Source organism: Dendrobium catenatum, unplaced genomic scaffold (genome assembly GCF_001605985.2).
Source record: "Dendrobium catenatum unplaced genomic scaffold, ASM160598v2 original_scaffold_77270, whole genome shotgun sequence".
Lineage (NCBI taxonomy): Eukaryota > Viridiplantae > Streptophyta > Magnoliopsida > Asparagales > Orchidaceae > Dendrobium > Dendrobium catenatum.
Window position 1 is genome coordinate 57,293 of NW_021395716.1, and position 24,266 is coordinate 81,558.

The window sequence follows — 24,266 nt, forward strand, 5'->3', positions numbered from 1 at the left end:
TCCCCCCCCCCCCTCCCTCTTGGTAGCCTTGGGACATTAACTTAGGCTTAACAACCTAATTACTAGACTCAACAAAATGAGCATTGACTCAAAGTTAATTTGGACCACAAAAAGACTTTACCTAAAACTTGAACATTAACTTGAGATTAATTTAGACACTAATCAAGTATAATTTGAACAAGATTTGAAAGATTAAGATTCAAGTAAAGATTTGATTTAAGGCTATATTAAAATCAAACTTGAGCCTCAATAAACCATGTCTTGAATATAAAGTTAAACTTAAATCAAGATTGAGCAGAAGATGTTGAACTAGACTCAGAATTGGATTTGCCTTGGACTACCAGGAACTTTGCTTGAATGAAAATAACAAATGATGTGGACTCGAATTCGAGTGAAATGAAAGAAGAATTTGAACTCAAATGAATAACACAAAGAGTCAAACTCTAACTTGAAGAATGTATATAAATGTTGATCAAAGAATTTGATCATCAATGAGGGGATGGAAGACCTGTGTTAAAGTCTTTGTAAGTATAATTTGTTTTGCTCTTAAGGAACACGAAAGTGATAAATATAGGAGAGTTGGAATATGCAAGTTTTATGAATATGAGCAGATGTATCAAACTCCTTCAATACATACAATCTCTTTATGAATATAGGTGTTCGTACAACATGCAACCTCCGGGTAGATGAAGAAAGACTGTAGTAAATATAGTATCCTGTAATTAATTTCAGTCTACAAATGAATACATCTACCAACAATTGTAGTGGATGTGTTATAAAGACAAAACCACAATGAAATACATAAATAATATAGCGAATGCAAGTTCCTACAAGCTTCTACAAAAGCAAGAGATTTGTTAGTGCATTATGATCCACCTACAAAAAGAAACAAGTAGTACATGATATTTTTCCTTTATAAAGCAGCAAACAACTCAATTCAGACGTTGCTACAACATTCCACCAGATTCGCAACACTCATATTAGCGGACATAAGGCATATACAAGTTCTTAAATGGAATGTTATGTGCATTAAAATGTCAATTAACTACACAACAAAAAATCTCAAAATGCCCCCGCACGTGCACCATAAGTTATATACATATAGGTACACACAACGGGTAAATGCAATTATAAACCCACGTGGGCCCCAGCTACTGTGTTGTAGGAACACACGTGACATCTAGGGATGCTACGCAGGTCAATAAATTTGAACCCAATCCTCCTAAAAAGATAAAAAATGAGTCGACAAGGTTCAACAAATAATTATAAAATGCCCCCTAAATACCTGTATGGGCCCTGACGAGCTTGTTATAGGAACACACGTAACGTCTAGGGATGCTGTGAAGGTCGATAAATTTGAACTTGATCCTCCTAAGCATTAAATAAGAGCCGGCAAGGTTCAATAAATAATTATAAAATACTCCCAAATACCTTTATGGGCCCCGGCAAGCACGTTTTCAGTACACACGTGACATCTAAGGATGTTGCGCATGTCAATAAGTGAATTCAAGTTCGAACCCTATCCTTCTATATAAATCAATAGGAGTCGATAGAATTCAAACCATCAAATAAATATATGATGGTGGCAACAGGTATATTTATTTTAATACATTCATATTAGGCCTTCATGGTCTATAATTGAAAATTCACTAATAAAATCATAAAACATACAAAAAACCTATTCCTCCTAAGCAGGTTAATAGGAGTCAACAAGATTCAATAAATAATTACAAAATGCCCCTAGTCACCCATATGGGCCCTGGCGAGCATGTTATTAGTACACACATGGCGTCTAGGGATGTTACGTGGGTCAATAAGTGAATTAAAATTTGAACCCAATCCTTAGAAGTGGATCAATAGGAGTCAACAGGGTTTAAACCTTCAAACAAATATACAGTTCTGGTGACCAATATATTTATCTTAATACATTCATATTAGTCCTTTAAGGCCTATAATAATGAGAATTCACTAGTAAAGACACAAAGCCTATGATGAACCCGATCCTCTATTATTAGCTCGATAGAGTCGAAAAGGTTCAATCCACAAAAAAATAACCCCAAAATCACCCGGATGATGACCGTATTGAATAAAAATCTTAACCACAGGGGTCAATTAAAAATATTTCGGAATGCCATCCAAATGCTTGAAAGTCCAAAAAAATCCAAAAATCCCAACAATCCAAAAATATTTAAAATCAAAATTCAATCCATTATTCATCACTTAAAGCAAAATCCATCCACCATCCACAACAGTTTGATGTGATGGATAAACTTAAAATACTTTAGATCACATAGAGCCAAATGTCTAGTCAAAAATATCACGAGGATCCATTCTCAAATAATCTCCTACAATTAAAGATGTGGTAGTTTAGTCGCCAAATGGCACTATGGGATAAAAGGTTATGAATAGGGGCTCTCTGAAATGAGTGGTTTTGCCGCCAAATGGTACCCCAAAATACTGATTATGGCTAGAGCCAATATGCTCCTTGGTGGCATCAAATCCTTGAGACATGAATTAATAGATATAATTGATAAGGCAGAAAGCCCTCTGTTATCTAAGGTGGATTCAAATTTATCCCCTTAGACAAACATTCAACCTAGGTCTATAAGGTACCCTTTGACGAAGCAACCAATGGTTGCAGACAAGGATCCTTCTATTAGGTTTGGTCGACTACCTCTTCTCACTAAGTAGACTAGGGACCATGATGGTCTGGGATGATGGAAACATGGGATCTTTATCGGGCTCATCATATATTCCCCCACCATCAGCTTTATATGAAAGATGGTGAAATTCCAATTTTAAGTATCAAACTTCTCAAATATCTCAACCCAATTTCCCAAACATTTAAGCTCTTCAACTCTCAAACCCATACTACTACTATATGTCAGATAACACATATCTATACATATATGATTGTCGACTAGCCTTTTATCATAAGTTCTCTCTCATGATTGGGAGGGGTAATTAATTATAGGGGGCTTGTGCCTATAGGAAACAAGAACTCAGATTATAAAGTCCTTGTAAAAATGAGGGTGAAATCTCTGAGTAGTGCCTTATCTAAGAACACATCTTCCTTCCCAAAATTTACCATGGAACTTAATCCATTAAAACTCCCACCATAAAAAGAAAAAGCAAATCGGGCGAAGGTTGAGGCCAAATTTTTAGAGCCCATAATTTAATTTAGGGTTAATTGAAGGAAAAAAAGCAATATGATATTTAAAATCATTATTATGTACTCAAATATAAAAAATAAGAAAAATATGAAAATAAAAAAAGAAGAAAAATAAATAGAAAGATTATCACTTTAAAAATTGGTATCTTATAAAGCTCAGTTTCTAAAAATATTATAATACTTAGGTAAAATAGAAGAATGTAAAAGTTCGTTAGGGATGTTAAGCCCTTATGAACTAGTCCGGAGGCTAACCAAGTGGGGGGTGAATTGGTATTTTAAAGACTTCTCAATCAAATCACAAACTCAAACCAAAACACATATCACCAAAAAAAATAGAGTGTGAAATTAAACGCGTAAGTAAAAATAAAGGAAAGAACACACTAAATTTATAGTGGTTTAGTCAAACCTTGACCTACGTCCACTCCTCGGAGGCACCCTCTGAGTATTGCACTAACTTAGTGTCTCTTCTTTAGCCCCCACAGCTAGGCAGAGAAGCCCTTACAAAAACACTCCTTTCTACCAACCCCGATACAGTAGAGAATCGACTCCTTTTTCTTTCTCCTGAAGCAGGCAGAGAACCTCGATCAATTGCTGAAGAATAACTCCGTCGAGCCTCTAAGAATAAGGAATGATGATTGGAGAAGACACCTTGGACCCTTTCTTGGAGCAACCCTTGTGAAACCCCCTCATAAGCTCCCCCTCACAAGTTCCTCCCTCTCTCTCCCTCTCTCTTCCTCTCCTTTAGGCTCTCTCAGGTCAAGGCAGTAGCAAAGGATGCTTGTACTTGAGAAAACATAAGTCCTTTAAATAGATTTTTGAGAACTAACTTTATCATCCTATACGATCAGTACAAATTAAGCTGAATCAACCTGGATCACTTGGGACGATTAGAATATCTTTTGTTCCTATTATCCAGGACAATAATATATCATCATATACGATTAGTATAAATCAGGGAATATCATCCAGAACATCACCCTAGATGGGAGTCTGGATGAAAACAAAATGACTTGATCGTCCAGGCCAATCTTGGGATCGTCCTGGCCAATTAGTTCAAATATATGCAAAATCATCCAAATCATTGCTCTGAATATATGATGTATGATTTTTGGTCATCCAGAAGCAACAAAGGTTTTTAAACTAATCATCTTGGCTGATCCTATGATCATCTAAGGTGATATGATCGAAGCAATCAATCTTAATTACTTTCCTTAATCACCAGATTAATTTAGGCATAATTGAACCCCATCATCTAGGCCGATTTCTTGGACGATGATTAAAAAAGAAAACTACCTAAATAGATCTGGTGGTTAATTCTTTCTGATTTGAGCATATCATCCTGGCTGATACAAAAAACATCCAGGAAGATACGCTTAATGACAGCTGCTTTAACCATGATGCCCTAATTAGGGTTTCTATTTTTGACTGATTATCCATGATAATTTTTGGATCATCCCAGACGATGTTAGCAAAATAAAAAACTCTAAATCAGACAGAAAAAAATCACCCAAGTGTGTGTGTGCAAGGTTACTTAGCATCAGGCACCACAAAGATTATAATTGACTCAAGAAAGAGAAAAAATACATTACAAATTAACTCAGACCTAATCTACCCAATCTTGAGCTGGCTTGAGTTGCACTTGATCTTCTTGACCTGAAATGTTAGTGGGCAAGGCAGTCATGGAAAAAATAGGAATGTTTGCTATCATCAAAATTCTAATTCATAAAACCAGATTTTGCAACAATCTCCCACTTTTTTATGATGGCAAACTAAAATTAATCTAAGTAAATCAAGACAGTGAACTGGAAGAGTGCAATCATAGAAAACATAACATATTCAAATTTCAAAACAGAAAATTACATGTACAAAACACTACTCCCCCTTTTAAAATCTCAAAAAAGATGAGAAAAATAGAACAGAAACAAAGTAGAAACTAAACAAAAAAAAAGAATAAAACTACAATAAAAGAATAGTATAAAAAGAAAACTTGTAAAATAATGGCCTCTGATCATCTGAAGGAGGAGGTGGTGGTGGGGGCTGCTGAAAGTAGCTAGATAGCAAGGCAAACTATGCTCTAAACTAGGCCATATCCTGGTCATGCTGCTACTGCTGGTGTGCAATGTAAGTGTCAAAATGAGTTAAGTCCTTAGCATGTCACTGCTCGAAATGGGCTAAGTCCTCAGCATGTTGATGCTCCTGTGCAATAACGTAAGTCTCAAAGCGTGCCTCCCACTAGTCAAACTGCTCGACCAACTCATCTAGCTGAGAGTGCTGGCAAAAGCAGATGCAAGAATAGGTAGGGGAACCTCGTCCTCTTTTTCCCCCTGAGCTTCCTCATCCCCAGGGTGAAGACGAGTACTGTTAATGACATTGAAGGAATTATTGGAGTAGAAGGCGGGTTGGAAATTTGGAGGAGCATGATGTTGAAGGTTATATTTGGATTCTAAGACATAAGCAATGATATATCCTAGGGCTAGGTTTGGCTTCCTCCTATGTCCTGGGTAATGTATAGTGGTCATATGTTCAATGTAACGAAAGATCAAATCACTAGTATTGAATTTGTGATGAGATAAAACATAAAAGGTGGTGATCAAAAGAAGAGGAGTAATATGGACGTGATCACCAGTTTTGGGAATAATAGAGGTGCGAAGGATGTGCTGGATCGCCCTAGGATCTTTAAGTAAAGAGCTAGTCTCTCTAACATGAAAGTGGGCATTGGTGTTGCGAAGAAAGTGGTTGGCCAGAGCCCAGTCATAGATAAGGTTAGAACACAGGGTGTGAAGCTTATCCCTTATGGTAGAGAGTTGTAAGAATTCTACGCAGTCCTAGTATGTGATCTCGACGGGGCATCGATTCACATACGATCCAAGAGAAGTAAAGGAATAATTTATTCTAAGGCTTGCGAAGAATTAAAATAGAAGCTTAGAATTAAAAGGGATTGTGAGAGTGAGAATGAAACATAAAGAGGTGTGATTAAATAAGTCAAATACTGGATAGGAGTGGTGGTGGGTTGATCAATCGGGAAATAGTAATGCCGGCCATTTTATAGCATTGGTAGGCGGCTTGATCATCTGCCTCCATAAATCAAGGGTCCAAAGTGGCCCTCGAGGAACTGCCCGACACCTGGCAAGTTCTCTTGCCTCCTTCCATGATCACAAATAGCAAGAAAAGAGGAAGTAGAAAGCTAGTAGAAGGAGAAGGTGTGAAAAAAATGGTTAGAGGGGCTCTGAATTTAAAGAATCGGTTGGATCATCCAGGATGATCGCATAATCACACAAGATGATCTGGTGTAATAACTGTGGCTAGAAAATTGGTCAAAAAGGTGGTCATATCATTCGAGATGATTAGAAATCATCTGGAACGATTAGACACAGGCGATCATCCCGAGGTGACAATCCAAAAAATTGTTGAAAAAGTATATCATCTAGGACAATTAGGTGGATCTTCCAGGATGATGAATAATAATGGATTTTACCGGCCGAATATAAAATATTTAAACACACTACCATTTGTATCATCCAGGACAAACAGGTGGATCACCCAGGATGATTCTCTAATAATTAATCATACCGACCAAATTTTAGGCTTATTAAATGTATTTCCACGTATATTGTCTAGGACAAATAGGTGGATCGTATGGGATGATGACCAATAATTGAGCAAAGAGTAAAAGCATTGTCCAGGATGGCAGAAGATGATAAGGCATCATCCAGGATGATAAAGAGAAAAAAGGTTAGAACAGCCAGCAGATTGATTTTTAGAAGTGAATTGAATCGATCGTCCAGGATGATAGGAATATCATCTAGGATTGTGTGAGAAAAAGTTTAAAACATAGGATTGATGGAGATGATCAGACAAGGCTCAAAAACATTAAAATCAACAAAAAATGATAAAAATAAGATACGAAAAAGACAAAAAAAATGAACAAAAACAAAGGGTTTTTTTATCAAGGCATGAATATGACATAGTATCCATGTGATTGATTTTAAAGACTTGTAAGTCAATGAATTAACATCGTCGGAATCCAAAATATTGGTAACACAACCGATCCTGCTATCCCTAACTTGGACTCCTCCCAGGGCAAAACTTCTTTTGAAAATAAAGATATAAATCAAAAAAATCAATTGGATAAGAAAAAAAAATCCATTCAAAACTTGGTTAAAAAAAAAATTATAACATAATATATCAAAGTAATTAGTTACGATTAAGAATCTCGAAATCAAGCCTTTGAAAAATATCAAATGACACATTAATTCTTCTAAGATTTAAAATTTTTGAAAGGGAAGGAGCTTGATTTTGATGGGCTCATTTTATGCCTCTTGTTAATTTGATGGTCGAACTTTGTGCATTTTTTTATTGTGGCATCATTGGCCACCTTTTTTTTCAATTTGGCGACATTGCGCATCTTTTGATTTTAGCATCATTGATCACTTTTTTTAATTTAATTTTGCAAGCTAGGTTCCTTTTCCAAAATTCTTAAATACTCTCAGTTATGATTATATCTTCCATATATTAGAGAAAAAAAAGAACTCACTCTCTAATATAAGGAAGAATGAATCACAAAAAAGAATAAAAAATCATATGATAAATACAATGACAAGATTTTGAAAATTTTGAAGGTAAAATAAAGACTTTGAATATTATAAATATAAGATAGATTACTGTAGCAAGAGTGAAAAAGATTTCAATTGTATAGTCCAGTTGTTGATTTGAGATAGATTTTTGTTTGAAAAAGAAAATTACACCACTGAAGAAAGTTAGAGAAAAAGGAAACAATCAACGGTGTTTCTCTCCTTAACTGATTAAGAGATGTAAACCTTGACTATGTATTTTTAAAAACAAATACAAGGCAATATATCATAAAGCAAAAAGAACCCAAACTATAATATCAAATATGACAAGCTAACACAAAAACTAATGCAGACAATAACAATAATCAGCAAAGTTGAAGCATGCAATTCATAATTTTATTAAGCAGCAAATTTATGTAATTATGAGCCGTGAGCCTCTGTTGTCTAATTACCATATGCTCTCACGAGGCCTTTTGTAAAAGAAAACCTACAAAATCATCAAACATCAGATTTAGGAATCCAAACAGGTTTGGGTCCTCTCTTATGAAAAGAAGAATGCAATGCATTTGTGTTATGCTGTGAAACATGCAATTTGGGTCTCCACACCCAATTTGTACTACGGTGAATGGTGCAAATGTGTGCTATGTGTCCTAACATGCCACATGAAAAGCATCTAACACCAGGAAAAGGATGTACTAATCTACTCATGTGGTGTTGTTTCTTTTTAAAGTTATGTGATGCATGCAATACTTTATTTTCAGAAGCTTTGAAACTTGCTAACTCTTTTTCTAACTCAGTATAGGATGACTTTAAAGAATCATGTGCATCAGATAATTCATTATGCTTTTTGTTTAATGTATCAAACTCATCAAATAAAGACATGTGATTGCTATCAATTTGGGAATGATCTTTTAATAGGATTTCATGCTCTTTTTGTAAATTCAAAAACTCCAATTTTAAACTAGCATGCATTCTCTTAAGTTTTATGTAAGATGCATGAATTTTCTCACATATTTCAAGTAATTGATCATAAGTTGGTTCACATACCTCTTCTTTGTCACTTTGACCAAGATGATCGTCAGCCATCAAAAACAAGTTTGTTGTCTCCTCTTTAGCTTCAGTCTCAGAAAAGTCTGATGCAGACTCTGCCCAGAATGCCTTTTGGAATTGCTTCTTGTCCTTTCTGAACTTAGTTTTCTCCTTATCCTTCTCTTTTCTTGAGTGATCCTTAAGTGTAGGACAATCAGCCTTGACATGTCTAGGTTTCCTGCATTCAAAATATACAATATTAGAAGAATTTTTTAATTTTTGCTATCCTTACATTTTTCCCATTTCTGATGATGATTGTGATTATTTCATAGAAAGTTTTTGAACTTCCTAGTGATGAAGGCAACATCATCACTTTCAGACCAGGAAGAATTGGTATTTGTTTCATTTGCCTTCAGTGTTATAGTTTTCTCCTTCTTCTTCTCTCTTGCATCAAAATTTCTTTGATTCACCCCTTGCTCGTAAGCAATGAGTGAACCAAGTAAGTTATCAATAAATAAGTCTTTAAATCTTTAGATTCAGTAATTGCAATAATCTTGACATCAAAAGAAGAAGGCAAGCATCTTAAAATTTTATTGACTTTTTTCATAATTCATAAGTTCTCTTCCTAAAGCATGCAATGATATGACAATTTGAGTAAATCTCGTATACATATCAAAAATTGATTCATAAGATTGCATACGAAAAAGTTCATAGTCATGCAATAAAATATTCAATCGAGATTGCTTAACTTCCTTAGTTCCTTCATAAGTAATACACAATTTATCTTAAATCTCTTTACTAGTAGTGCAAGTTAAAACACGCATGTAATTTTTAGATTTTAAAGCTCAGAAAAAATTTTTCAAATATTTTGCATTAAGTTGAGTTAAATCCCTATCATCAAGAGTCCATTTAATAAAAGGAAGTGAACAGTAGCACCATTAAGTTACCAGTCGGAGGTATATAACCATCCTTAACAAGCATCCACTTACGATAGTCAATTGATTGCAAAAATGTACACATGTGAATTTTCTAAAAATCAAAAGGAATATTATCAAACAAAGGTGGTCGGATAATAGAATACCCTTCCACAGTATTATGATTACCGGAGTTACCCATGGATCAAAATTCAAAAAGTTTTCAAACTTTTTTTTATGAATCCTGCTCTAATACCACTTGAAAGTTTGTTAGGGATGTCAACCCTTTATGAATTAGTCCCAAGGATAATTAAGAGGGGGTGAATTTGTATTTTAAAGACTTCTCAATTAAATCACAAACTCAAACTAAAACACAATGCACCAGAAAAAACAAAGTGCAGAAATTAAATGTATAAGTAGAAATAAACGAAAGAACGCACAAAATTTATAGTGGTTAGGTCAAACCTTGACCTACGTCCACTCCTCAAAGGCACCCTCCGAGTATTGCACTAATTTAGTGTCTCTCCTTTAGCCCCTACAGCTAGGCGGAGAAGCCCTTACAAAAACACTCCTTTTCACCAACCTCGGTGGGACAGAGAACCAACTCCTTTTGCTTCCTATCTAAACATATAGAGAACCTCAATTAATTACTGAAGAAGACCTCCCTTGACCCTCCAAGAATGAGGAATGATGATTAGAGAAGATACCTTAGACCCTTTCTTAGAGCAACCCTTGTGAAACCCCCTAACAAGCTCCCTCTTACAAGTTCCTTGCTCTCTCTCCCTCTCTCTTCCTCTCCTCTAGGCTCTCTCAGGTCAAGGCAGCAACAAAGGATGCTTGTACTTGAGAAAACATAAGTCCTTTAAATAGATTTTTTAGAGCTAACTTTATCATCCAGGATGATATTGCTATAGTCTTGTTCGATCAGTATAAATTAAGCTCAATCAGCCCAGATGACTTGGGATAATTAGAAGTTTTTTGTTCCTATCATCCAAGATGATAATATATCATCCTGTATGATTAGTACAAATTAGGGAATATCATCCAGAACATCACCCTGGATGGGAGTCTAGACAAAAACAAAATGACTTGATCGTCCAGGCCAATCTCGCAATCGTCCAGGCCAATTAGTTCAAATCTACGCAAAATAATCCAGAACATCGTTTTGAACAAACAATGTATGATTTTTGGTCATCCAGGAATAACCAAGGTTTTTGAAATGGTTATCCTTGCCGATCCTGCGATCGCCCAGGATGATATGATCAAATCAATCAACCTTAATTACTTCCCTTAATCACTAAATCAATTTAGGCATAATTGAACCCCATTATCCAAGCTGATGTCCTGGACGATGATTAAAAAATAAAACTACCTAAATAGATCTGGCAGGTGATTCTTTCTGATTTGAGCATATGGTCCTGGTCGATACAAAAATCATTCGGGACAATATGCTTAATGATGATTTCCTTAACCAGGATGCCCTAATTAGAGTTTTTATTTTTGACTGATCATCCAGGACAATAGTTGGATCGTCCCAAATGATGTTCGTAAAATTAGAAAACTCTAAGTCAGATAGAAAAAAATCACCCAAGTGTGTGTGTGTAGGGTTACTTAGCATCAGGCACCATAAAGATTACAATTGACTCAAGAAAGGGAAAAAATACATTATAAATTGACTCAGACCTAATCTACCCAATCTTGAGCTGGCTTGAGTTACACTTGATCTTGTTGACCTGAAATGTTAGTGGGCAAGGTAGTCATGGAAAAAAAATGAATGTTTGTTATCATCAAAATTCTAATTCATAAAACTAGATTTGTCACAGAATGTAAGTAAATTAATTCAAATAATAGTTTATTAATAAACTTCTTATTTAAATACAAGAACAAATAATTTTTTAAATGATTTAATATTCATATCTAAAATACTGACGTTGTCAGGTCCCAAGTACTAGATGAGAAAGTGAAGGGTTACATTAGGTAGTCAACAACCAGCATAAAATTTATCGAATAATCATTATATTAGTCCTTTAAAATATTTTGTTAATGTTAGGGTTTCCCCTAGAAGCAACACGTTGTAAGACTTAAATATAGTGATAAGTGTGCAAGGACCACTACACTAGTGCTTGGGTGTATCATTAAATGAGCAAGGGTTCCCACATCAAGGACAAATGTGGGAAAATAAGCTAGTCTATAAAACTAAAATTAGGCTAGGAACTTGAAATATAGGCTCCCTTATAAGAAAATTAATGGAATTAATATATATTATGATTCATAAGATGATAAATATTCTATGTATTTAAGAAACTAAATGAGTTAGAGAGAAGGCTAAGGAGATTAATAGTTTAGGTTATAAACTATGGTATTTGTTATAAATCTACTTTCAGGGAGTATAATTTTGATGATAGCAAAAAAATCTATTTTTCTATGACTACCTTACTTATTAACATTTCAGGTCAATAAGATCAAACTGTAATTTGAACCAGCTCAAGATTGGGTAGACTAGATAAGATTCAGTTTGTAAACTTTTCCCTTTCTTGAGTTTAATGTAAATGATGTTGTTCCTGATGCAAAGTAACCTTGCATACACACATAGGGGAAAATTTATGTCTGATTTTAGAGTTCTCTATTTTTGGTCATATCGTCTAAGATAAACCACAAATTATTCTGGATGATTAGTTAAAAATAGAAACCCTAATTAGGGCATCTTGATTAAGGTATCCATCACTAAGCACATCATCCTAGATGATATTCGTATCGATCGGGATGATAAGCTCAAATCAGAAAGAATCAGCCGCCAAGATCTATTTAGGTATTATTTATTTCTAAACATCATCCAGGACATCGTCCTGGATGATAAAACATAATTATGCCTAAATTAATCTTGTTATTAAGGAAAGTAATTAAGGTTTAATTGCTCGATCAAATCATCCTAGACGATCACAGGATCAACCGGGATGATCAGTTCAAAAAACCTTAGTTGTTCCTGGACGATCAATATTGACCACCTTCTATTCAGGGCGATGGTCTGGATGATCTTCATGGATTTGAACAAATCATTCAAAACAATCGTGAGATCGGCCTGGACGATCAATATATTTTTTTGTCATCCAGGCATCCTTTCAGTGTAATTGTTTGAACAATATTTAATGACTTGTACTAATTGTACAGGATAATATATTATCGTCCTGGATGATATGAACAAAAACCTTATGATAATCCCAAACCATTTGGGCTGATTGAGATAAATTTATGCTGATCATCTAAGATGATATTTACATTATTCTAGATGATAAAGTTGGCTTATATAAATTAAGAGCTATTCCAAAACTCTTCTATTTAAGAGTTATTATTATACCCAAGAAATCATTTTTTACTACTATCTTAACCTCAGAGAGCCTATAGGAGAGAGAGATAATAGTAGAGAGAGAGGATCATGTGAGGGGGAGTTTGTGAAGGGTTTCATAAAGGTTGCTCCAAGCAAGGATCTAAGTCATCTTCTTCGATCAGTGTCCCTTGTTCTTGGAGGTTTGAAAGAGGTCCACTTCAATATTTGATCAATGTTCTCTACCTGCTTCAAGAGTAAGCAAAAGGAGTTGGGTTCTCTGTCTCACCGGTGTCGGTGGAGAGGAGGTTTTGTACAGGCTTCTCCACCTTGCTGTGGGAGTAAAAGGAGAGGCACCCCCTCTTGGTTTGCTTGGGCTAGTTCATAACGGCTTAACATTCCTAATAAACTTTCAAGTGGTTTCAGAGCTGGATTCATAAAATCAAGTTTTTGAAAACTTTTGAATTTCAATCCATGTCTAACTCTGGTAATCGTAATACTATTGAAGGGTATTCCATTACACGACCACCTTTGTTTGACAATAATCCTTTTGATTTTTTGAAAACTCGCATGTCTACTTTTTTACAATCGATTGACTATCGCATGTGGATGCTTGTTAAAGAAGGTTATACACCTCCTTTTCATGAAATTAATGGCATTAAAACTGAACTTCCTTTTAATAAATGGACTTTTGATGAAAGAGATTTAGCACAACTTAATGCAAAATATTTGAAATATTTTTTCTGTGTTTTGAAATCTGAAGATTATATGTATGTTTCAACTTGTGCAACTAGTAAAGAAATTTGGGATAGATTGTGCATTACTTATGAAGGAACCAATGAAGGTAAGCAATCTATATTGAATATGTTGTTGCATGCCTATAAACTTCTTCGTATGAAACATTATGAATTGATTTCTAACATGTATAGAAGGTTTACTCAAATTTTCACCTCATTGTATGCTTTAGGAAGAGAGTTAACTAATTACAAAAGAGTAAATAAAATTTTGAGATGCTTACCTTCTTCTTTTGATGTTAAGATCACTGTAATTACTGAATCTAAAGATTTTAATACTTATTCAATTAACAATTTGCTTGGATCACTCATTGCTTACAAGAAAGGGGAAATCAAAGAAATCTTGATGCATGTAAAAAAAGATGGAGAAAACTATGGCACTGAAGGCCAACAACACGGACACTGAATCTTCTGGGTCTGAAAGTGATGATGTTGCCTTAATCACGAGGCAATTCAAAATCTTTCTAAGGAAGAAGCATAAGAACCATCAGAAGTGGAGTAAAGGTAAGGGAAGCTAAATTTTTAGAATTTTAATGATATGATCTGCTTTGAAAGCAGGAAGCTGGGATATGTTAAAGCTTATTGTCTTATACTTAAAGCTAACTCAAGCAAGGAGAAGGGTGAGGAAAAACACAAGTTCAAAAATGACAAGAAGAGGTTCTAAAAGGCATTCTGGATGTATTCAACATTGGACTCCTTTGAGACTGAAGCTGAAGAGGCGACTAAAAACTTGTGCTTGATGGCAGGCGATCATTTTGGTCAGTTGGACCAAGAAGAGGTATGTAAACTAATCTACAAATTATTACTTGAAGTTTTTGAAAAAATTCATGCATCATATAGGAAGCTTAAGAAATCATATGCTAGTTTGAAATTGAAGTTTTTAAATTTGCAAAAAGAACTTGAAATTTTACTTAAAGATCATTCTGCAATTGATAGAAATCACATCTCTTTAATTGATGAGTTTGATGCATTAAACAAAAACCATACTGAATTATCTGATGCACATAATTCTTTAAAGTCATCTCATGCTGAGTTAGAAAAAGAGTTTAAGAAATTTCAGATTCTTAAAGTTTTTGAAAATAATAAACCAATATTGCATGCATCATATAACTTTAAAAGGAAGCATTACTATCCAAATATATTAGAAAATCCTTTTCTTGGTGTTAGATATTTTTTGTGGCATGTTAGGACACATTTTGCACTATTCACCATAGTACACATTAGGTGTGGAGACCCAAATTATAATATTCACAACATAACATACATGCATTGCATTCTTCTTTCCATAAGAAGGGACCTAAACATGTTTGGGTTTCTAAATCTGACATTTGATGATTTTGTAGTCTTGCTCTCACAAAAGGCCTTATGAGAGCATGTGGTACCTGGATAGCGAATGCTCACGACACATGACTGGAGATGCTAATCAATTCATTTTACTGGAGGTCAGGGCTGGAGGCAAGGTTACTCTTGGAGAAAACACCACCATGAAAGTAGTAGGAGCAGGTATAACTGGAAACTCCAAGAATATTTTGATTGAAAATATTTTGCCTGTAGATGGACTGAAATACAACTTGCTCAACATTAGTCAGCTTCACGATAAAGGCTTCGTCATTAAATTTTTGTCAAATACTTGTATTATAAGCTTAAATAACAATACTATTTTGTAGGGAAAGCAGATCAATAATATTTACATGCTTGACTTAAATAATATTAAAAGTGCTTCTTCATTTTGGTTAAAAACTAGTGCTGATGATTCATGATTGTGGCATAGGAGATTATGTCATACCAGTATATTATGTCATACCAATATAAAAACCCTTAGGAGAATAACCCAGAAAGACATAGTTAGAGTTATTCCCAAGCTTGAATTTATAAAGACTACCATTGTGATGCCTGCCAACTAGGGAAGAAAGTCTATCCTCTTTTCACTTCATTAAGGACATTAGCACCTCTAGACCTTTAGAAGTCCTTCACATGGATTGATTTGGACCAATTAACACTGTCCACTTAGGGGGAAAATTCTATGGATTTGTGATTGTCGATGACTACTCGAAGTTTACTTGGATTAGATTTTTGTCACATAAGAATGAGTCTTTTGATGAGTTTAGATCCTTTTTCATTTGGATTAAAAAAAACTAGGTTGTGAGATTTTGACCATCCATAGTGACTATGGGGGAGAGTTTGAAAATGAGAGATTTAGAGTCTTCTGTGAGGATAAGGGGATTAGTTACAACTTCTCAACTCCTAAGACCCCTTAGCAGAATGGGGTAGCTGAAAGAAAGAACTGGACCTTAGTTAAAGCCACTAGAGCCATGCTTGCTGAGTATTCACTTCTAAAACACTTTTGGGCTGAAGTAATAAGCACATCTTATTATGTGTTGAATAGAGTGAATGTTAGAGCCAAACTTGATAAGACACCCTATGAGATCCTTAAGGGTATGACACCCAACCTTTCCCACCTCCACATCTTTGGCTATAAGGTTTTCATTCTTAATAATGGGAAGTCATACAAAGGAAACTTTTATCCAAAATTTGATGGAGTATTCTTAGGATATTCAAGTATTAGGAAATCCTTTAGGGTGTTTAAAAAGAAGACTTTGATAGAGGAGGAGACTACTCATATAGTGTTTGATGAATCTGATCCTAAGAAGTCTAAAGTTGAGGATGAAGATGAAGTTAAAGAGATTACCACAGGAGTTGAAAATTTGAAGAAGAGGGTAGAACCCCAAAACACTGAAGGAGTAGGTGAGATTACCCAAGGAGTAGAAAATGCAAATTTGGAGGAAAGGGTTGAACTTACATATACCTTGCCTAGAGATTGGAGATATTCTTTGAGTCATCCTAAAGAATTGATCATAGGAGACCCTTCTGAAGGTGTTAGGACTAGGCATGGACTTTGAAAGAAAGTGAACCATTCTACCTTAATCTCAATGACTGAACCCACCAACATCAATAAAGCCCTTTCTGATGAGTTTTAGATCTTAGCCATGCAAGAGGAATTAAAACAATTTGTTATGAATGATGTTTGGGAGCTTGTAGAAAGACCAAAGAGACAAAGTGTAGTTGGAACCAAATGGGTCTTTAAGAATAAAATGAATGATTATGGTATGGTGGTTAGGAATAAGGCAAGATTGGTGGCTAATGGGTACAACCAAATAGAAGGGATTGATTTTGAGGAGACCTTTGCCCCTGTAGCTCGATTAGAAGCCATTAGAGTGCTACTAGCCTTTGTCAATTATAAAGGATTTAAGCTTTTCCAAATGGATGTTAAAAGTGTCCTTTTAAATGGGGTAATAAAAGAGGATGTGTTTGTAGAGAAACCCCCAAGTTTTGAGAGTTTCTAATTTCCAAATCATATTTTTAGATTATTAAAGTCCGTATATGGAATAAAGTAGAAACCCAGAGCTTCGTATGAGAGGCTTAGCACATTCTTACTAGAGAGAGAGTTTGTTAAGAGGAGTATTGACACCACCCTTTTTCTGAGGAAAATAAGAGATGAATTACTCATTGTTTAAATATATGTCGATGATATACTTTTTGGATCTTCTGATAAAAGGCTATGTGATGATTTTTATAAAATAAGGAGTAGGGAATTTGAGATGTGTATGATGGGAGAGTTATCCTTCTTTTTGGATTTTAGCATAAGACAAATAGATGATGGAACCTTTCTAAATTTATCAAACTACATAAAGGATATCTTGAAGAAATATGAAATGGATAAAGCTAAGCTAATTAATACTCCCATGACCTCCAATGTTTAGTTGGACAATGACCTAAATGGAAAATTAGTTGATCAAAAGAAGTTTAGAGGGATGATTGGATCTTTACTTTACCTAACTGCTAGTCATCCTAATATAATATTTAGTGTTTGTCTCTGTGCTAGATTTCAAGTTGATCCTAAAGAATCCCACCTGACTGCAGTTAAGATGATTCTTAGATACCTCTTAGGAACCCAAAACTTAAGAATCTGGTATCCTAGACATAGCACTTCTTTTGAGATTATTATATATTCTGATTCTGATTTTGTAGTATGTAAGGTGGATAGAAAGAGCACTTCTAGAACTTGCCAATTCATATGACAGTCTTTAGTCTTCTGGTCCAGCAGGAAGCAAAACTCTGTTGCACTTTCCACTGCTGAAGCTAAGTACATTGCTTTAGAAAGTTGTGTGGCCCAAGTCCTTTGATTAAAGCAGCAAGTTCTGGATTTAGGATTACTTATAGGCATAATTTTAATCCTTTGTGATAACACTAGTGCTATCTATATTTCTAAGAATCCTATCCAATATTCAAGAATCAAGCACATAGAAATAAGACATCACATTATTAGAGACCATGTGACTAAAGAAGACATTAAGTTACAAACATGTGGCAACTGAGAATCAACTAGCTGTCATCTTTACTAAACCACTGGCCTTCAACACTCTTAGCACTTTAAGAACCAGATTGAGTGTGATTGATATAAATGCATGAACTTGATTTCTGATCATTTATATATTGATTGTTGTTTTCTTTTTATAGTTTTTTCCTTACTTCTTTTTTTTTTTTACTTTTCATCTAATTCATTTTTTATTTGATTTCTTCGTTGTTTTAATTTTCCTTTTAATCACTGCTGAATTGATATTTTTATTCGTGTTTTTATTTTTTGAAAATTTGTAGTCAATGATTAACATCTCTAAAATCAATTAAAAGGGGAAAACACTTTTGATTATTTCCTTTTATCTAACTTCTTTTAATGGTGTAATTTTCTTTTCTAAACAAAAATCTATCTCATATTAACAATTGAATTTTCAAATTGAGATCATTTCAAATCTTTCTACAGTAATGTATCTTATATATATATAATATTCAAAGTCTTTATTTTACCTTAAGATTTTTGTAATCTTATCATTGAATTTATCATATGAATTTTTATTCTGTTTTGTGTTTCATTCTTTCTTACATTAGAGAGTGAGTTTTTCTTCTCTAATATCTGAAAGATATAATCACAACTGAGAATTTTTAAGAATTTTGAAAAGGGATCAAGCTTACAAAAAATAAATAATAAAAGTGGCCAAGGATGCCAAAATCAAAAGATGCGCAATGACACCAAATTGAAAAAATATATATACATAAAGTGTATCAAAAATTAAAAGATACGTAAAGAGCGCCAATCAAATTGATAAGAGGCATAAAATGATCCCACCAAAAGCAAGCTTCTTCTCTTTCAAAATTTTTATTCTATAAAATATTTTTGTGAAACCAAGTCTTGAACGGATCTCTTTTTTTACCTAATTAATTTTTCTGATTTAGATCCTTGTTTTCAAAAGACGATTTACCCTAGGAGATGTCCGAGTTAGGGCTAATAGGATTGGTTGTTCTACCATTTTCTCAGATTTTGACGATGTTAACTCATTGATTCTTACAATTTTTTTAAATTCAATCACATGGAGAATTTATCATATTCAAGCTTTGATTGAAAAAAACCCTTATTTTTGCTTTTGTTCTTATCTTTTTCATATTTTCTTTTCTTTTAAGTTGATTTTTTATGTGTTTAAGTCTTCTCTGATCACTCCATCCACTTTTTGATTTTAAACTTTTTCAAACATCATCCCTTACGATATTTATATCATCCTGGATGATCTGTTCAATTCACTCTTTGAATTCCATCTGACTGCTATTTTGACTATTCTGCTTCTGATCGTCCTAGATGATCCATTATCGTCCTGGACAATCGGATTGTCTTCTGTTTCAATTATTTATGATTGTCCTAGAAAATCCTCCTCGTCTTGGATTATGTTCATTTTTTCTGCCCAATTATTAGTGATCGTCACGGATGATACACCGGTCATCCAGGACGATCCATATGGCAAAGTTTTATAGTCAATTTTAATTTGATTTGTACGATACATTATTGTGCATCATCCTGGATGATCCACCTAATCGGCCAGGATGATCTTCTTTTTCAATAGTTGTATGGCTTGACTCTTCATGATGATCGCCTGTCCTATCATCCTAGAAGATATCTGTTCATCCTAGATGACTTTATTGCTTTTCTGACCAATCAGTCAGGATGCAATTATTGCACCCGATTAGCCTGGATGATTCTACAATCATCTTGGATGATCAAGATGATTCTTTAAAAACTAAGGCATTCCACTATTTTTTTCTCACACTCTTTTTCCATCACTCTTGCACTTTCTATTTCCTTATTGTTTCTTGATAATGGCCGGTGGAAAGTAATCTCTCCATCCTTCTAGGAGTTTCTCGAGGGAGAATCTGGACCCTAATTTCACTAAGGTAGATGATCAAGTTTCCTATCAAAGGTACAAAATAGCCAGGATTACTATATCACAGACTGTCAATCCACATATTCTTTCCTATCCTATCCTAGATTTATTTGCGTACACTTTCTTGACCTTCCTTCTTACTCTCTCTGTCCCCTTCAATTCATAACTTCTTTTGAATTTTTTGCTAGCCTTCACATAAATTATTCTTTTGCTGCTCTCGGGTCTTATATGAATTAATGTCCCATCAAAATCACATATCAGGACTGCCAAGAGTTTTTGTAACTTTCCACGACAGGGGACAAGCTCCACACCCTATGCTTTGATCCTGACTATGACTGGGCTTTGGCCAACCACTTTCTTAGAAATACTAATGCTCACTTTCACATTAGAGAGTCTAGCACCTTACTCAAAGATGTTAGTATAACATAGCATATCCTTCACACCTTAATTCTTCCCAAAGCTGGTGATCACGTTCATATCACTCCTCTTCTTTCGATCACCACTTTTTACATTATGGCTCATCATGAATTCAATGTCACAAATTTGATTTTTTGTTACATTAAGTATCTGACCACTATTCGAGATCCAGGACATAGGTGGAAGCCCAATCTTTCCTAGGACATATCCTTACCTATGTCTTAGAATCAAAATATAACCACCAATATCCTACCCCACCAAATTTTCAGCCTTCCTTCTACTCAAATAACTCCTTCCACATTCTTCACAGTACTCATCTCCACCTAGGGCATGAGGAAGCCGAGGGAGCTGAGGAGGAGGCACCTCCTACACCTGTTCCTACACCTACTCTGCTCTGCCAGCACTCTCAGCTGGATCAGCTTGTGGAGCGATTCGACATGTGGGAGACTCACTTCAAGACCTTCATTGTTGTATAGGAGAAGCAGCATTCATAGGATGTTGCTCGCTTTGATGCTTATGTAGCTCACCAGCACCTCCAGCACAACCAGGACATGGCCAGGCTTGGGGAGCAGTTTGTGACTCTTTCCAGTTACTTACGTAGCTCACCAACACCTCCAGCATGAGGGGTCGTCTTTCTTTTAGTTTGCTTGTTTTTTATGTGAAGTTGTTCTACTTCTGTTTTATAGTTTATGTTGTTTTTTTTCTTTTTCCCTCCTCCTTTTTGTGATGTCAAAAGGGGGAGTAGCTTTACTAGTTTGTACTATTCTAGTCTGTTTTGTTATGTTTTTTATGATGGATAGTTGAACTATTTGAATTGTGGTTGTTTCTTTACCTATTTCCATTACAACTGCTTTGAACTGCTTCAATTACTCTATATTTTTCATCATAAAAAAGGGGGAAATTATTGTTAATCTGCTTTCAGGGAGTATAATTTTAGTGATAGCAAACACTTTTGTTTCTTTATTACTACCTTGCTTACTAATATTTTAGGTCCATAAGATCAAACTGCAATTTTAACCAGCTCAAGATTGGATAGACTAGGTCTGATTCAGTTTGTAAACATTTTCCTTTCTTGAGTCTATTATAAAACGATGTGGTTCCTGATGCTAAGTAACCTTGCACACACACACATGAGGGAAAATTTCTATCTAATTTTAGATTTCTCTATTTTTAGTCACATCATTCGAGATGATGCATAAATTAGCCTAGATGATCAATAAAAATAAAAACCCTAATTAGGGCATCCTGGTTAAGGAAGCTATCATTAAGCACATCATACTAGATAATATTTGTATTGGCCAGGATGATAGGCTCAAATCAGAAAGAATCAGTCGCCAAGTTCTATTTAGTTATTTTTTATTTTTGGGCATCATCTAGGACATCATCCTGGATGATGAAACACAATTATACCTAAATTAATCGTCAAGGACATCGTCTGTCAAGATCTATTTATTCTCTGATCAGCATCCCTTATTCTTATAAGTTTAAGAGAGGTCCACTTCAACAATCGATCAAGGTTCTCTGCTTGCTTTAGGAGGAAGCAAAATTAGTTGGGTTCTCTGCCTCACCAGTCTCGGTCAAAAGGAGGTTTCATACAGGTTTCTTTGTGTTGCAATGGGAGCAAAAGGAGAGTTACTGAGTTTAATGCAATACTCGGAGGGTGCCTCCGGGGAGTGGATGTAGGTCGAGTTGACCAAACCACTATAAATCTATGTGTTCTTTAATACTATTTTTTATGCATTTAATTTTTGCATGTTAAATTTCTTTGTGGTGAATATTAGTTTGGTTGAGTTTTTTCTTTTGATTGGCTAATGAATCCCTTTTTGCTATTGTGTCCTGTTAAAATCAAAATTCTCATTTACGTAATTCCTTTAATGAATTGAATATAAGCGTTTAATTAACTCCTTTCTTTTCAAGAACTCTCCATAGCCACTTTTCTTGGAAACTTTATCTTATGCTTTTCTCTAAAATCAATAAAGATCATATGTAGATCCTCGTTATTCTCTCTATATTCTCCATCAAACCCTTCCAATAAATGTATGGCTTCCATAGTAGACATATCCGGTATGAATCCAAATTGATTTTGAGAAAATATTAGTATCACGTTGCAACCCTCTGTCTCCTTAAACTCGCTTCCCATAGTTTATAGTATGACACCATTAAAATTAAATTCCTCTATAATTCATACACTCTTATTGCATCACCTTTATTTTCTTAAAAATAAGAGTTAACCACACTCATTCTTTACTCAATCTGGGCAATCTTTTTAGTCTTCAAAATAATATTAAAATTAGTTTAGTAAGCTAAGAAAATTCTTCTCATCTCCATTGCATTTCCACACTCTATTTGAATATCATCTAGGTACCTAATAGTCTTTCAACACTTTATTTCCCTTAAATATTCTTTAACTTTTGTTTAATAATACGCCGATAAAATAAAAATCTTTATTTTTCCTTTAGTGCTAAAGTCATAAAAGTCCATCGTATTTTCACATGTCTTTAATAAAGAAGGTTAGCCAAATATCTCATCCTCCTTTGTGAATATCATCTTTCAAGAAAAGTACTTTTCATCTTCATCCTTAAACACTTCACTTGAACAGATCCTTAACTACTCCTATCTCTTTATTTGGTTAACTCTATACCATATATCTTCTCTCTCTCTTAGTATATAATATATTATGGTAAATCATTAAAAAGCTAACATCTTTCATTGTAAAAAAGCTTTTCTTAGATTTCTTTACAAGCCTCTTTATACTTTCCCAATTATAACGAATTTTGTACATTTTTAAACAAATTTTTATAACAAATCTTCTTTCATTTGTTACCTTTTCTTACACATTGGATTCCCACCAAACTAATATTTTTACTATTAAGAGGCTTTTCCCTTCGAAGCTCCAATCTCATCTTTTGCAATTATTCTTAATATTCATTAGCCACTTTTTTTTTACATAATATTAGCATCTTTATGCATTAGATAAAATCTTAAGACCTAAAATCTTACTCTCAAAAATACTTTTGTTAATATTTCTTTAAATCCCCCATATAATCCCTAGAGTATATTTTTACTTTATTGTTTTTTATATTCTTTTCCCTTTTATCTTTAAATTCCCAAAAACTTAATAATCAATATTGATACATAAAATTTGCACTCATAATAACTTTTATAAATCCAAAACAATCTAATCTTATTAGAAAATAATAAATAATACTTTTTACTATATTACATTTTTATAACTGATAATTGTCCATCTTCTTTCTTAAATTAGTGGTATTAGCTATTAAAAAAATCAATAAGCTAAAAAAAATCATAATATGGTCTTATCACCTTCATTTATTATTCCAAACCATGACCATCATGAATGGCTTTCAGAATCATCTATCTCTCCTACCAACATATCTCATAAAATCCTCTAAAAAAAAATTCTTTCTTCAAAAAGGTATTCTTTCCCATTAATTCTTCTAAGTCATTCCCCAAAAATTTAATTTTTGAACCCATATCCAAACCTACCATTGAGAGGCATAGCACTTATACTTTAATAATTCTTAGCATCCAATAACAAACTTTTAAAGCTATTAATTTTATCTACTATTAATGGTAATTTTCTATAAAATTACCTTTAAACTTTTAAATCTAAAATCACCACCTACACCATGGTCTCATTATAACTCCTACGCTAAAATTACTTACAAAGTTATTAGGGATGTTAAGCCCTTATAACTAGCCCAAAGCTATCAAGAATGAGGGGGGGGCGAGGGGTTGAATTGGTATTTAAAAAATTGTT